The sequence below is a fragment of the Moschus berezovskii genome, chromosome 6 (assembly GCF_049115385.1).
Source record: "Moschus berezovskii isolate FMDL1 chromosome 6, NW_MosBer_1.0, whole genome shotgun sequence".
NCBI lineage: Eukaryota > Metazoa > Chordata > Mammalia > Artiodactyla > Moschidae > Moschus > Moschus berezovskii.
In genome coordinates, this window is record NC_142465.1 from 40,884,355 (window position 1) to 40,900,154 (window position 15,800).

A 15,800-nucleotide genomic window follows, 5' to 3' on the forward strand; every position below is an offset into this window, starting at 1 on the left:
GACTTGGAGCCAAAACAAAATACAATACTTATTCTAAAAAGTACCTGCCAATTGGCACCAAAGAGAGGTCTGATACATATTTTATTCTTGTTCTAAATGTAACCAGACACTACAAAATCCAGTACATTTCAGGAGATATTAAAACTGGTAAGACTAAAGTTACTAATGCCTCAATTTAAAAAATCCATTAATAACTCATGAGTTTTCCAGAAAAGGTCAACTAGAAAATAAAGGTCTTCAATCCTTTAGTCTATAATTGAGTAGAAATAATTTATTGGTAGCACTTGCTTTTCTATTTAAAGGTATTGTTGGCCATCTGTCCTTGCCAAGCTACTGTTGGGTTTTAATCATTTATCCAGTTTTTCAAGATAATATTGAAATCGAATTTCCCAAATTACAAGCTACTATTTTTATTTAATGTCATTTGAATAGTGAATGGCTTGTTCTCTAATTTATCAATTTAACAGAAGTGTTAAATAGCACTATATCTAGGTCTGGCTCCTCTACATCACCATATATCTCTCTAACTTCTTCTAAAACATTGATAGTCACCTTTGGTGATATCACTGTGGACTGTCTGCTTCCAATATGTTCCAACTCCATAGCTCCTTTCTGCAGAGTGGGAGCCACTTAATCTCTCCTGGATGTTCAGTCTTATCTTAGGCTTTGGACCAATAGCATCCTCATGAGACAGAAACTCTGGCTCAATGTAGGGCAGTAGATATCAAGTCAAACTTACTCTTAGTCCAACTCTGATAACTGATCCTTTGGCAAAGTTTTAACAATTAGACTTCTGGTTTGTTCCTGAAACCGAGTCCCAATTGATCCTTTAGATGTGGTAACTGGGTCTCTTGCTCACATTCCTGTGTGCCTGGTTTTCTGTCCTGATAAAACCATTACATCTGTGCTCTGTATACAACAGAGCACCTTCCTGAATGGACTTCCTCCCAAGGTCTGTAGTTATGTCCTGGTCCCATATCCCATCCCAACCTCAGCCTCTTCCATTCAAGGGCATGTCTAGTTCCAACTTTCAGATCCTCTAAACTTCTTCTGGTCCAATGGGGTGAGCACTGCCATGCCTGACTCTGTCTCAAGATACACAAAACCAACTATAAATTCACCAACATACTGTTAAAAAGGAAGGCATCTGGGGGAAAAAAAAAAAAAACTCTTCTATGCTACTAGTGGAAATGCAACTTGTTCCATTCTTTTCGAGAAGCTATTGTATGATTTGTTACCAGGATTTTTTTTAAATTCTATTATTTGGACTCAAATAATTCCCTAAGAGTCTTCCCTTAAAATGTCAGACATTCAGGCAAAGATTTATACACAGAAACGCTTCATTTATATCAACAGAAAAAAATGACCTAGGTAATCAACTCTTGCATGCACATTTGGTTCTATAGATATCAAAAGCTCTATACTAAGTAAGTATTGCTCTTAACCTAGAAAAATATAAAGAATATGGAATACTTTAAAAGCATGAGAGTATCTTCAAGTCTAATGAAGACTCTCATTGATTTCTCTTTTTCATTGGTTTTTCACTGGCTAACAGGGATGGTTTCCCAAATAGCGTCACACTCAGTGCTGTAACTTCTTAGTCTGCCGCTGTGTGGTGCCTGCTCCCATCCTCAGAACTCTAAGGCTTGCTAAGATCTTAAGGATCTTAAGAAACAAGCAGGCAAGCAAACAAATACACCAAAAACACTGTATCTAAATATCTTATTCAAATGTAATGCAATGGAGCAAGCTCCAGCTGTCTAATCCCACCAGTAGATTGTTTAGATTTTTATTGCTATTAGGAGAATCAGACAACTTGAGAACAGATTGTGAGAAGTGTAGGTGGGCTCCAAATTTCAAAAGAAAAACTCACATTCAATTCTTACCCAAGGGATTAATATAAACACTGAGTGCTATTGATTTTGACCAGCTTTATATTAACATAAGTATGAGGATAAAGCAAGCACACATGAATGGTATGACAAACCTCTCCAGAGACAAGAAAATTAGCTGTATAAGGTTACAAATCTATAGTGGTAAATCCAGTTCTGATGGCCCCCAACGCTCACTTTCTTTCTAATACACAACTTAGCTAATGAGTCTACTGATTCGAGATAGAACAAGGATAATGTACCTTGAACTGTGCTATGCACTGGGCAAGTGCTCGATAATGATAGTTATTTTTACAGCTGCTGGAAGTTAGTGGTTTTTGTACATTCTCACTTCAAAAAGAACTAAAACGTGGTAAAAAAAAAATATATATATATATATATATATATCTAAAATGAATTTCAAAGATCTTCTATTCATTGAATTAGTCTCTATTCATTGCTAAACACAGTTTTCCACATGAGTCCAATATGCAAATTTTACTATGTGGTAAATTTCTGTTTATTCAGAATGATCAGGAAATAAGGCTGTTTAGTACTACTACTTCAAAATGCAAATATAGACTACCAATGTGTTACACAATAAAACTCTCTAACAGACACTGAAAATAAGTTTGTCTTTTGATAGTCCAGGAGACAGTTTGGAATCTTTCACAAATCATGAAATTGCCACTGTGGTCTAGACAGAGGATCCATCAGTAAAGACATTCAGGAAACTGTGCTCTACACAATCCAACTTTCTCTTCATGCCTTACAAAGTTCATTACTATTAGGATGGCTTCAACTGGAGCTAAAGAAAATATTTTCAGTTTCTTAATTAAACATACTCGGTACCAGACTTCAAGCAATATGAGTTTCAAAAAACAGCACAATCATCAACTCTCTCATGTAGTTGAATTAGACCTTATACTGAATTCTCATTAGTCTGAAAAGTGCATGTATGGGGGCAGAGGCTTCATTCTCCAGATCTTTTTGATAACAGATATAATGCTTGGTTATCACATATATTTGACAGATACTCATTCACTGACAGCTGCTCCATGCCAAGCGGAAGATGATTGCTGTCTTCTTTGGCAGGACTAAGAATCTGGAAGTTCCTGAATTAGATAGATTGCTTTTCCAACTACCTGTAAAGCTGCTTTCATCTTAAAGTCAATCTTACCTTCTGTAGGTCTCAGACTCTCTGGTTCTACTGCAAAGGTTAACAAATCAGTTCAGGAGTTGAATTTCAAGAGAACTGTTGTATAAGAGAAGCAGTCTGGTAGAGCACAAATAACTACTGTGCTGGACACTGTGAAGTAAGTTATTCAATACCAACATCACAAGGTGCTCTCACCCATACAGAACTGCTGAGGGGACACTGTATTAGGTCAACAAGATCAACTCACTGCTGTGACTCTGCAGTCACTATTTTCCTACATCCTAGATATCTAAAATGGATTACAGGTGAGATGAAAATAGCCTCCCCCTCAGTAGACAGATAAAGGCCAGGTCTAGAAATGTGAACTTCAAATAGGGTCTACTCTCATTAATTATGACTCAAGTATGGTCTGTTATCAATCATTCTTAATCATAATGTATTCTTAAAGTCTAGATTAACACTGAAAACTTAGAAGTGTATAAATAAAATTCTCATTATGCTACTAAGAGAAACATAACACTATTAAAATAAAATAAGCAAGTCATGAGGACTCAAATTCATAGGATTAATTTTAAAATTATCCAGTAGCTGTATGAACTCATCTGGAGGGAATGATTAAGAATTTTGTTTTGAATAGTGACGTTTCATATGCCAATAAGCAAACAGTGGAATTTAGAAGTCAAGACTAGGAAGGCTGTGTGCATGTGTGTATGAAGTATACTTAATAGTCACCTTCATAAAGATGACAGCTGATACCTTGGAAACAGACAAGAACAAGAGAAAAGTATGAGCAAAGAAAACAAAACCCAAAAGAAAAACCACTGGGAATGCCTGTATTTCATGGGACAAAAAGAAAGGCAAGAGGAGAAGGAGCTATCAGGAGAGGGGGGAATTAAAATAATCAATGTTTTAAAAGCCAAGGAAAACATACATTTTTCAGAATGCGGTCCTTCAGTTTTAAAATGTAGTGTGGTCCATCAGCTTTAAAATGTTTTTCAATCCATTGAAACACTGTATTAGGATTGAAAAAAGATTGAATCTGGCAACATTTTGGGTTGCAAAATATACTCAAGTGAATGTATGAGATCAAGACGATGAAATCAAGATCTCAATGATCGTCTGAGAGGCAATCTCACAAAGAAAGAAACTGAGGTGAAGTTCAGACTTGAAGGAAATTGAACTGTGGAACAACTACAACCAAAGCCATACTCTCAGAGTCGCCAATTGTTGTCTCTCTCTTTGGGCACAGACCAATACGGTTGTTTGATTCAAAAACATATTAAATTATAGGGCAAACGTCTACCGCAAACTGAAACTTTCCAGTCTGAGTGCAAACTCATTAGAAAATCTGAAAGGCTGATGAGCTGTGGTTCAGATAAAGAGTTCATCAGCCTTGGGTCCCGTGCACTTTTCCTAGTCCAAGGGGAAGTCACAGGTGACAATGATCACAGGCCCTGGAGACAATCACAGTCACCAGGGCCTTCAGCAGACCATGGCCATTCAGCCATGACCGAGGCAGAATTCTCCTGTGTAGGAGGCAGAGACCAAAAAAGATACGTTTCTTTCTGGCAAACTGGAAGTAGCTGTGATAAAGTCATCAGTGTTCCAACAGGTGGGGGTGCATATATCATACTAGGTACTATAAACCAAACCCAAATTTTTCTTCTTGCTGAATATCAATAGAGTAGGAGACCCAAAGAAGTTGTAGACAACCATACAATTACAAACTGAACAATACAAAACCTACAATATAAAAATGACAAGATGGCCAGAGAAAAAAAATGACTTCATAGAGGAGGTGACATTTTTTTCTGACATCTGAAAAATGAGTAGGATTTTAACAAGAGATGGGAAAAGGAAGTAAAAGAGGGATGAGGCCCCACCTAGGAGACACCATCTCTAAATGCTAGTATGAGAATCCCTAGAGGGTGAGGAACATTTCCCGCTCACCTTTATGTATCTAGTGCCTTGTATCTCACAAAGTAGCATCTCAATCTATATTAGTATGTAATATTAATAAGTATAAATAAAAATAAACTAGGGGGAAATATCAGAAAAATTTTGAGAAAGTTTTTGGGTCTGTTGATAAGACAAGAATATCCAGTACTTAACATGTGAAAAGGGAAAGCATAGTCACTCAGTTGTGTCCAACTCTTTGTGACCCCATGGACTGTAGCTCACCAGGCTCCTCTGTCCATGGGATTCTCCAAGCAAGAATACTGGAGTGGGTTGCCATTCTCTTCTCCAGGGGATCTTCCCAACCCAGGGATTGAACTCATGTCTCCCGCATTGCGGGCAAATTCTTTACCATCTGAACCACTAGGGAAGCCTTCCACTTAAAAGTGTAGTGAGAGGTATAAACGGAAGGATAGATTTATGACTATACTATGGAGGGCCTAGGTATTAAACCTCAACATGGTGGATCATTGCCCTGGAAATAAACAGGATAAATTACAGGCCTATATCTGCCAGAAGTCCTCTTGACTGGTCCTCATCTGTTATATGAGGATGGCAAATTCTCTCCATATACCTCAGACATGGTTATAAGAATCAGACCTAAAAATGGATGCCCCTGATGAAGGATGAAGGATGTGGAGACGGAAAAGAGCCAAGAAGCACTGAGGGAGTCAATTAGCCATCTTGCAAATGGATCCTCGAGTCCCAGTGACTCTAGCTGATGGCACACCAGGTGAACAACGTAGCAGAGCCCTTTCTGCATTTCTGGCCCACAAATCATGAGCAAAGTAAAACTGGTATTTTAAGTCACCAAGTTTAGGTTAGATTTTTGGGTATCAATAAAGTAGTAAGAAAAAATAAAGTAGAGAAATCAATTCCAAAGTGGAAAATAGGGAAGCATTCATAGAAAAGGCGTTTTGAAGAATAAGTAACATTTGGATGCAAAAGAACAATTAAAGGGGACCACAATTTTTCATAAGAAAACTTGAGTATAAAATCAGTCATGAAAGTGAGGGGAAATGTGTATTTAATTAATGGGCAGAGACTTATGCTGAAATAAATATGGAATATATAAGAGGAAATTTTGAGAAATTGTTAGTGGGAATGAGACTGGTTCAAGATTAAAAATGTGTTGAAGGCCAAAGTGAGATATCAGAACTACATATTGTAGCCACTGGGTGACTGCAGTTCTTAAGAAGTAAAGGGTCCTAATATCTTCTCATCATTCCACAGCTCCATCTCTAGTCCAACCCTCCAAGACATCTTAAGACTTCTAGAACTGAGTGTCCTTCCACTCGTGCCCTAGTTTTTGACAGCAACTAATACGATCATTTAAAAATATAAGTTACCTTCTTTGTCTCTTTTCACAGCCTTTGTTTTAAAGTCTATTTTATCTGATATGAGTATTGCTACTCCTGCTTTCTTTTGGTCTCTATTTGCATGGAATATCTTTTTCCAGCCCTTCAATTTCAGTCTGTATGTGTTCCTTGTTTTGAGGTGAGTCTCTTGCAGACAACATATATGGGAGTCTTGTTTTTGTATCCATTCAGCCAGCCTTTGTCTTTTGGTTGGGGCATTCAACCCATTTACGTTTAAGGTAATTATTGATAAGTACGATCCCGTAGCCATTTTCTTTATTGCTTATATATGATCAAAGAATCAATCCAAGATGAAGATATAACAATTATAAATATTTATGCACCCAACATAGGAGCACCGCAATATGTAAGACAATTACTAACAAGTATGAAAGGGGAAATTAACAATAATGCAATAATAGTGGGAGATTTTAATACCCCACTTACAACTATGGATAGATCAACTAAACAGAAAATTAACAAGGAAACACAAACTTTAAATGATACAATAGACCAGTTAGACCTAATAGATATCTATAGGACATTTCACCCCAAAACAATGAATTTCACCTTTTTCTCAAGCGCACACGGAACCTTTTCCAGGATAGATCACATCCTGGGCCATAAATCTAGCCTTGGTAAATTTAAAAAAATTGAAATCATTCCAAGCATCTTTTCTGACCACAATGCAGTAAGATTAGATCTCAATTACGGGAGAAAAAATATTAAAAATGCCAACATATGGAGACTGAAAAACACGCTGCTGAATAATGAACAAATCATAGAATAAATCAAAAGAGAAATCAAAATATGCATAGAAATGAATGAAAATGAAAACACAACAACCCAAAACCTCTGGGACACTGTAAAGGCAGTGCTAAGGGGGAAGTTCATAGGAATACAGGCACACCTCAAGAAACAAGAAAAAAGTCAACTAAATAACCTAACTCTACATCTAAAGAAACTAGAAAAGGAAGAAATGAAGAACCCCAGGGTCAGTAGAAGGAAAGAAATCCTAAAAATTAGGGCAGAGATAAATGCAAAAGAAACAAAAGAGACCATAGCAAAAATCAACAAAGCCAAAAGCTGGTTCTTTGAGAAGGTAAATAAAATTGACAAACCACTAGCCAGACTTATCAAGAAACAAAGGGAGAAAAACCAAATCAATAAAATTAGAAATGAAAGTGGAGAGATCACAACTGACAACACAGAAATACAAAGGATTATTAGAGAATACTATCAGCAATTATATGGCAATAAAATGAATAACCTGGAAGAAATGGACAAATTCCTAGAAAAGTACAACTTTCCAAAACTGAACCAGGAAGAAACAGAAAATCTGAACAGACCCATCACAAGCACAGAACTAGAGGCTGTAATCAGGATTCTTCCAGCAAACAAAAGCCCAGGTCCAGACTGCTTCACAGCTGAATTCTCCCAAAAATTTAGAGAAGAGCTAACACCTATTCTACTCAAACTCTTCCAAAAAATTGCTGAGGAAGGGAAACTTCCAAACTCATTCTATGAGGCCACCATCACCCTAATCCCAAAACCTGGTAAAGACCCCACAAAAAAGAAAACTACAGGCCAATATCACTGATGAACATAGATGCAAAAATCCTTAACAAAATTCTAGCAATCAGAATCCAACAACATATTAAGAAGATCATCCATCATGACCAAGTGGGCTTTATCCCAGGAATGCAAGGATTCTTCAATATCCGCAAATTAATCAATGTAATACACCACATTAACAAACTGAAAAATAAAAATCATATGATTATCTCAATAGATGCAGAGAAAGCCTCTGACAAAATTCAACATCCATTTATGATAAAAACCCTCCAGAAAGTGGGAATAGAAGGGACATACCTCAACATAATAAAAGCTATATATGACAAACCCACAGCAAACATTATCCTCAACGGTGAAAAACTGAAAGCATTTCCCCTAAAGTCAGGAACAAGACAAGGGTGCCCACTCTCACCACTACTATTCAACATAGTTCTGGAAGTTTTGGCCACAGCAATCAGAGCAGAAAAAGACATAAAAGGAATACAAATTGGAAAAGAAGAAGTAAAACTTTCACTGTTCGCTGATGACATGATCCTCTACACAGAAAACCCTAAAGACTCTACCAGAAAACTACTAGAGCTAATCAATGAATACAGTAAAGTTGCAGGATATAAAATCAACACACAGAAATCCCTTGCATTCCTATACACTAATAATGAGAAAATAGAAAGAGAAATTAAGGAAACTATTCTATTCACTGTTGCAACGAAAAGAATTAAATACTTAGGAATATATCTACCTAAGGAAACAAGCATCACCGACTCTGTGGACATGAGTTTGAGTGTACTCCGGGAGTTGGTGATGGACAGGGAGGCCTGGCGTGCTGTGATTCATGGGGTCGCGGAGAGTCGGACACGACTGAGCGACTGAACTGAACTGAACTGAACTGAAGGAAACAAAAGACTTGTATGTAGAAAACTATAAAATACTACTGAAAGTAATCAAAGAGGACACTAATAGATGGAGAAATATACCATGTTCATGGATTGGAAGAATAAATATTGTAAAAATGAGTATACTACCCAAAGTAATTTATACATTCAATGCAATCCCTATCAAGCTACCAATGATATTTTTCACAGAACTAGAAGAAATAATCTCACAATTTGTATGGACATACAAAAAACCTCGAATAGCCAAAGCAATCTTGAGGAAGAAAAATGGAACTGGGGGAATTAACCTGCCGGACTTCAGGCTCTACTACAAAGCCACAGTCATCAAGACAGTATGGTACTGGCATAAAGACAGAAATATAGATCAATGGAACAAAATAGAAAGCCCAGAGATAAATCCACGCACCTATGGACACCTTATCTTTGACAAAGGAGGCAAGAGTATGAAATGGAGAAAAGACAGTCTCTTTAACAAGTGGTGCTGGGAAAACTGGTCAGCCACTTGTAAAAGAATGAAACTAGAACACTTCCTAACACCATACACCAAAATAAACTCAAAATGGATTAGAGAGCTAAATGTAAGACCAGAAACTATAAAACTCCTAGAAGAGAACATAGGCAAAACACTCTCCGACATAAATCACAGCAGGATCCTCCAAGACCCACCTCCCAGAATATTGGAAATAAAAGCAAAAATAAACAAATGGGACCTAATTAAAATCAAAAGCTTCTGCACAGCAAAGGAAGCTATAAGCAAGGTGAAAAGACAGCCTTCAGAATGGGAGAAAATAATAGCAAATGAAGCAACTGATAAAGGATTAATCTGCAAAATATACAAGCAGCTCCTGCAGCTCAATTCCAGAAAAATAAATGACCCAATCAAAAAATGGGCCAAAGAACTAAACAGACATTTCTCCAAAGAAGACATAAAGATGGCTAACAAACACATGAAAAAATGCTCAACATCCCTCATAATCAGAGAGATGCAAATCAAAACCACAATGAGATACCATTTCACACAAGTCAGAATGGCTGCTATCCAAAAGTCTACATGCAATAAATGCTGGAGAGGATGTGGAGAGAAGGGAACCCTCTTACACTGTTGGTGGGAATGCAAACTAGTACAGCCACTATGGAGAACAGTGTGGAGATTCCTCAAAAAACTGGAAACAGAACTGCCATATGATCCAGCAATCGCACTCCTGGGCATACACATCGAGGAAACCAGAACTGAAAGAGACACATGTACTCCAATGTTCACTGCAGCACTATTTAAAATAGCCAGGACATGGAAGCAACCTAGATGTCCATCTGCAGACGAATGGATAAGAAAGCTGTGGTACATATAAACAATGGAGTATTACTCAGCCATTAAAAAGAATGCATTTGAATCAGTTCTAATGAGGTGGGTGAAATTGGAGCCTATTATACAGAGTGAAATAAGCCAGAAAGAAAAACACCAATATAGTATACTAACGCATATATATGGAATTTAGAAAGATGCAAATGATAACCCTGTATACGAGACAGCAAAAGAGACACAGATGTATAGAACAGTCTTTGGGACTCTGTGGGAGAGGGTGAGGGTGGGATGATTTGGGAGAATGGCATTGAAACATGTATGTTGTCATATGTGAAATGAATCACCAGTTCAGGGTTGATGCATGTTACAGGATGCTCGGGGCTGGCATGCAGGGATGACCCAGAGGGAGGATAAAGGGAGGAGGGAGGTGGGAGGGAGGTTCAGGAGGGAGAACTCATGTACACCTGGGGCGAATTCATGTCAATGTATGGCAAAACCAACCAATATAATATTGTAAAATAAAAATAAATTAATTAATTAATTAATTTAAAAAAATAAAATAAAAATATAAGTTAGATTGTGTTATTCACTGTTCCAAAAGCTTTAAGTAATTTCCATCACAGTTAGAATAAAACTCAAGCTTCTTACCATGGTCTCAGGAAAGAGCCCATATAATCCAGTTTCTATATCTTCAAGCTTATCTCCTTCTATTCTCTCACCTTTCGCATTCCACTCTAGCTACATTAATCGCGGTGGTTTCATTCTAGGCATTTCACTGGCTATTCTCTCTGCCTAGATGTTCTTTTGAGTCTCTACTAAAATGTCACTTCTTCAGACAGGCCTTCCCTTGTGACTCCATCTAAAACAGCACCCACTCCATCCCATTGGTCTTTATCTCATTAAGCTGCTTTATTTTACTTCATAACCTTACCACCTGACATTGTTACCCAAAATAGGAATTTCATCTATTTTGCTCACCATTGCATCTCCAATACCTAATACCATACGTAATGCATTTCAGATATTTACCAAGCTTTTAGTGAATGACTGATATCAGAGCTACTCTTTAGGAGGAGTGTGCAGAAAAGAATTAACATAGCAGTCCTGAACAGCAATCTTTATTTAGAAAGGCCAGCTGACAAAGATGGCCCTTGGCTGACACGTGGGGATTTGGATGTTGGAAGAGTTCCCATCATCTATAACTAATAAGGCTGTCTCATCAAAAACTGTTTGCATAAATAATGTGACTATGCTAAAAGCAAGCTTTCCTCTGGGAGTCTGGAATTTGGATATGCGCCAGAGGCAGAGGGTGCCTATGTGAGCAGCCCTCAATTAAAACTCAGGGCACTGAGTCTCTAATGTGCCTCCCTGATTGGCAACACTTCACATAGTTGTTACAACTCCTTTCTGGAAGAATTATGTGTGTTCTGCATGCCTTCACTGGGAAGGCATGCCCAGAACATGCCCAGGCATGGAAGAACTCTGGAAGCTTGTGCCTGGTTTCCCAGGTTTGTGCCTCAGGTAGCTTTTCCCCTCCTGGATTTTACTTTGTATCCTTTTGACATAATCACAGCCACTGAGTAATACAAACTGTGGCCTCTGAGTCCTGGTGAATCATCAAAACTGGAGCTGGTGTCGGGGAACTTCCCAATGAAGAATATTCTGCCAGCAGCTTATAAGCTGGACTTGAGGACTGAATTAACTATGGGCAAAGAGGCCAGTTAGAAAAGAATCTGCTTCAATGGTCCAAGAAAAAGGCAAGGTGGCAGCAGTGGAAGCTAAAAGAGATTAATATGTGAGTATAGTTTCCTAGAAAAAAAACTGCAAACTTTTAAGATAAGACATTAGATTACAAGATTACTGGGAATGGAGAACTAAGGAAGACAGGATACTAGATGCAAACTACTCAGACAGTGGAGGGAAAAATTAAGAAAGTATTGCAGGTTTAGGGTAGCCTGACTGTAATATAAATATATATATATATACACATACATACATATATATGTATGTATATTAAAGTGAATATCAGTATACATGTAGAAAGCTTGAAGATGCAATAGCTATTTTCCAAAGAAAACATTTAAGAGATGGAATTAAGAATGGAAATAAGGACTTATTTAGTACAAATAGAAGTTATTCTGTGAGCTCAGTGGAGGCAGGGATTTCAGAGTGTTTGTTCTTTGGCATATTCTGAGCACACCAGAACCTAACACATGGCATGTACTCTTCCACTCAAGAAAGATGAGAGGTCATGAGAGAAACACACAAAGCTTAAAATACGGGAGGATGGAGAGACATCAAATATGATTATCTCATACCTCTCAGTACAGTAAGAGGCTGCTAGGTTTAGAGGAGGATGGCCCAGGAGGAGAAAAGGTAAGGTCCATGATCAACTCTCCGGGAAAGTCATTAAGAAATCAGTAAGAGAGTAACTAAAAGTACTTTCTTTCTACCCAGATTTCCTCTTCAGATAAAAAAAAGAAACATGAATCTAAAACACTCTTAGAATATATGTTGCTGCTGCTGCTGCTAAGTCGCATCAGTCATGTCCGACTCTGTGCGACCCCATAGACGGCAGCCCACCAGGCTCCTCTGTCCCTGGGATTCTCCAGGCAAGAACACTGGAGTGGGTTGCCATTTCCTCTCCAATGCATGAAAGTGAAAAGTGAAAGTGAAGTCGCTTAGTCGTGTCCAACGCTTAGTGATCCCATGGACTGTAGCCTACCAGGCTCCTCCGTCCATGGGATTTCCCAGGCAATAATATCTAATTGGGCTGAACTGAATCACGACCTTATTTAATAACATTCGTAATAAAATAATCCTTAAAGTCCTTATCCCTAGGCCTAAAACCTGATGAAAAAAGACACTAATTTTATCTTAAACCCATCCAGAATGGCTGGACATACAAATGACCTTCATTTAACCTGGAGAGGAAAATAATTTTACACTATTTTACACTACTTGGTGTGAGGTTTATTAACAGATTTTCAACAGTGGTCTTCAAAGCAAAACTAAAGTGTGGAAACAGTCAACCTAGTATAGAAGTTGCAAAGGGAATTGTTACCATTTGAAAGAGAAACAAAGAAAATTAAGCTTCAAACAGTTTATAACTGGTAGGAAAACAGAACATAGGAAATAATTCCGTGTGTGTGCTCAGTCACTCAGTTGTGTCTGACTCTTTGTGACTCCATGGACTGTAGCCACAAGGTCCCTCTGTCCATTGGATTTCCCAAGCAAGAATACTGGACTGGGTTGTCATTTCCTACTCCAGGAGATTTTTCTGACTCAGGGATCAAAACCACATCTTTAGTGTCTTCTGCATTATCAGGGGCATTCTTTACCACTGAGCTACCTGGGAAGCCAATATTAAATGTTACTTTTCTAGTACATCATGAGAAACACTGGGCTGGAAGAAGTACAAGCTGGAATCAAGATTGCCGGGAGAAATATCAATAACCTCAGATATGCAGATGACATGACACCACCCTTATGGCAGAAAGTGAAGAGGACCTCAAAAGCCTCTTGATGAAAGTAAAAGAGGAGAGTGAAAAAGTTGGCTTAAAGCTCAACATTCAGAAAACTAAGATCATGGCATCTGGTCCCATCACTTCATGGGAAATAGATGGGAAACAGAGGAAATAGTGTCAGACTTTATTTTGGGGGGCTCCAAAATCACTGCAGATGGTGACTGCAGTCATGAAATTAAAAGACGCTTATTCCTTGGAAGGAAAGTTATGACCAACCTAGATAGCATATTAAAAAGCAGAGATATTACTTTGCCAACAAAGGTCCGTCTAGTCAAAGCTATGGTTTTTCCAGTGGTCATGTATGGATGTGAGAGTTGGACTGTGAAGAAAGGTGAGCACCGAAGAATTGATGCTTTTGAGCTGTGTTGTTAGAGAAGACTCTTGCGAGTCCCTTGGACTGCAAGGAGATCCAACCAGTCCATCCTAAAGGAGACCAGTCCTGGGTGTTCATTGGAAGGACTGATGCTGAGGCTGAAACTCCAATACTTTGGCCACTTCATGCAAAGAGCTGACTCATTGGAAAAGACCCTGATGCTAGGAGGAATTGGGGGCAGGAGGAGAAGGGGATGACAGAAGATGAGATGGCTGGATGGCATCACCGACTTGATGCACACGAGTTGGAGTGAACTCCAGGAGTTGGTGATGGACAGGGAGGCCTGGCGTGCTGTGATTCATGGGGTCGCAAAGAGTCGGACAGGTCTGAGCAACTGAACTCTCCTTTTTCCAAGTTACATGTCACCGGAAGTGTCATGGATCCTTGGAAAACCTACCAGAACCCCCTTCAAAACTGAAGGATCTGTTTTCCACGCTGCTGGGAATGCTGTCAGCTACCAGTTCCAACTCTCAATCCTCTCAAAGAATGGTCCTTTGATGAAGAGCTACCTCACCCAGGGAATTGCTCCCTTTCCCACTCTCATCCAATGGTTGCCTGGAAGGTGAATGATTTACCTGTCGTTCTAAGAATGAAATGTAAATAGAATCTATGCATTACTTTTTTTTTATCAAAGTGGTTATTAAAGTATATCCACCTCCCAAATTTCTTCTATTTAAAAAAATTAAATATGATTAAAGTGCAAAAGCATACACCTGACTTTCAAAACCACTATTTCAGTTCCCCCATTAATCCATGTGAGCTTGGACAACTTAAATGCTGATTCCCAGTTTCTTCACTATAAACACAAAGATAATAGCATATATCTCATCAAACTGTTACATACGTAAACTAAGGGGATGTACACAAAAGTGCATAGTAAGAGCTGGACAAATACCCCTTCCCTTCTCTCCGCTCATTAGCAATGCGGCAAGAGTTTAGAGTTGCTTTCCCTTAACAGCCATGCATTTACACCGATGATACAAACTCCTAATAATTAAGAGCACGCAACTATGAATCATGTGTATAGTTCATGGATAATACAGCTGATCATTAAGGTATGAGAAAGTAGTATTCACACTATACAGAATCTGATAAATAATAGTCATTTAGCACTTACTAAGCATTTACAATCAGATCTAGTCCCTTAAATCTATTTCTCACTTCCACTGTATAATCATAAGGGATTTGATTGAGGTCATATCTGAATGGTCTAGTGGTTTTCCCTACTTTCTTCAATTTAAGTCTGAATTTCACAATAAGGAGTTCATGATCTGAGCCACAGTCAGCTCCTGGTCTTGTTTTCGCTAACTGTATACAGCTTCTCCATCTTTGGTTGCAAAGAATATAATCTATCTGATTTCGGTGTTGATAGAGTGCCTGATGAACTCTGGACGGAGGTTCGTGACATTGTACAGGAGACAGGGACCAAGACCATCCCCATGGAAAAGAAATGCAAAAAAGCAAAATGGCTGTCTGAGGAGGCCTTACAAATAGCTGTGAAAAGAAGAGAAGCGAAAAGCAAAGGAGAAAAGGAAAGATATAAGCATCTGAATGCAGAGTTCCAAAGAATAGCAAGGAGAGATAAGAAAGCCTTCCTCAGCGATCAATGCAAAGAAATAGAGGAAAACAACAGAATAGGAAAAACAAGAGACCTCTTCAAGAAAATTAGAGATTCCAAGGGAACATTTCATGCAAAGATGGGCTCGATAAAGGACAGAAATGGTATGGACCTAACAGAAGCAGAAGATATTAAGAAGAGGTGGCAGGAATACACAGAAGAACTGT

At 38.4% G+C, this 15,800-nt stretch overlaps 1 protein-coding gene across 3 annotated transcripts in view; it reads right to left on the minus strand.

Annotated features, from left to right (window-relative positions):
• TMEM117 (transmembrane protein 117) overlaps window positions 1-15,800 on the minus strand; it is a 660,208-nt gene that overhangs the window by 592,339 nt on the left and 52,069 nt on the right. Inside the window, exon 1 of one of the 3 annotated variants that reach the window (XM_055394056.2) lies at window positions 3,052-3,235. The exons of the other annotated variants lie outside the window; for them this stretch is intronic. The gene's annotated coding sequence lies outside the window, so the exon portion shown is untranslated. Of the gene's footprint in view, window positions 1-3,051; window positions 3,236-15,800 lie in introns of those variants that run through there. 3 annotated transcript variants of the gene reach the window in all.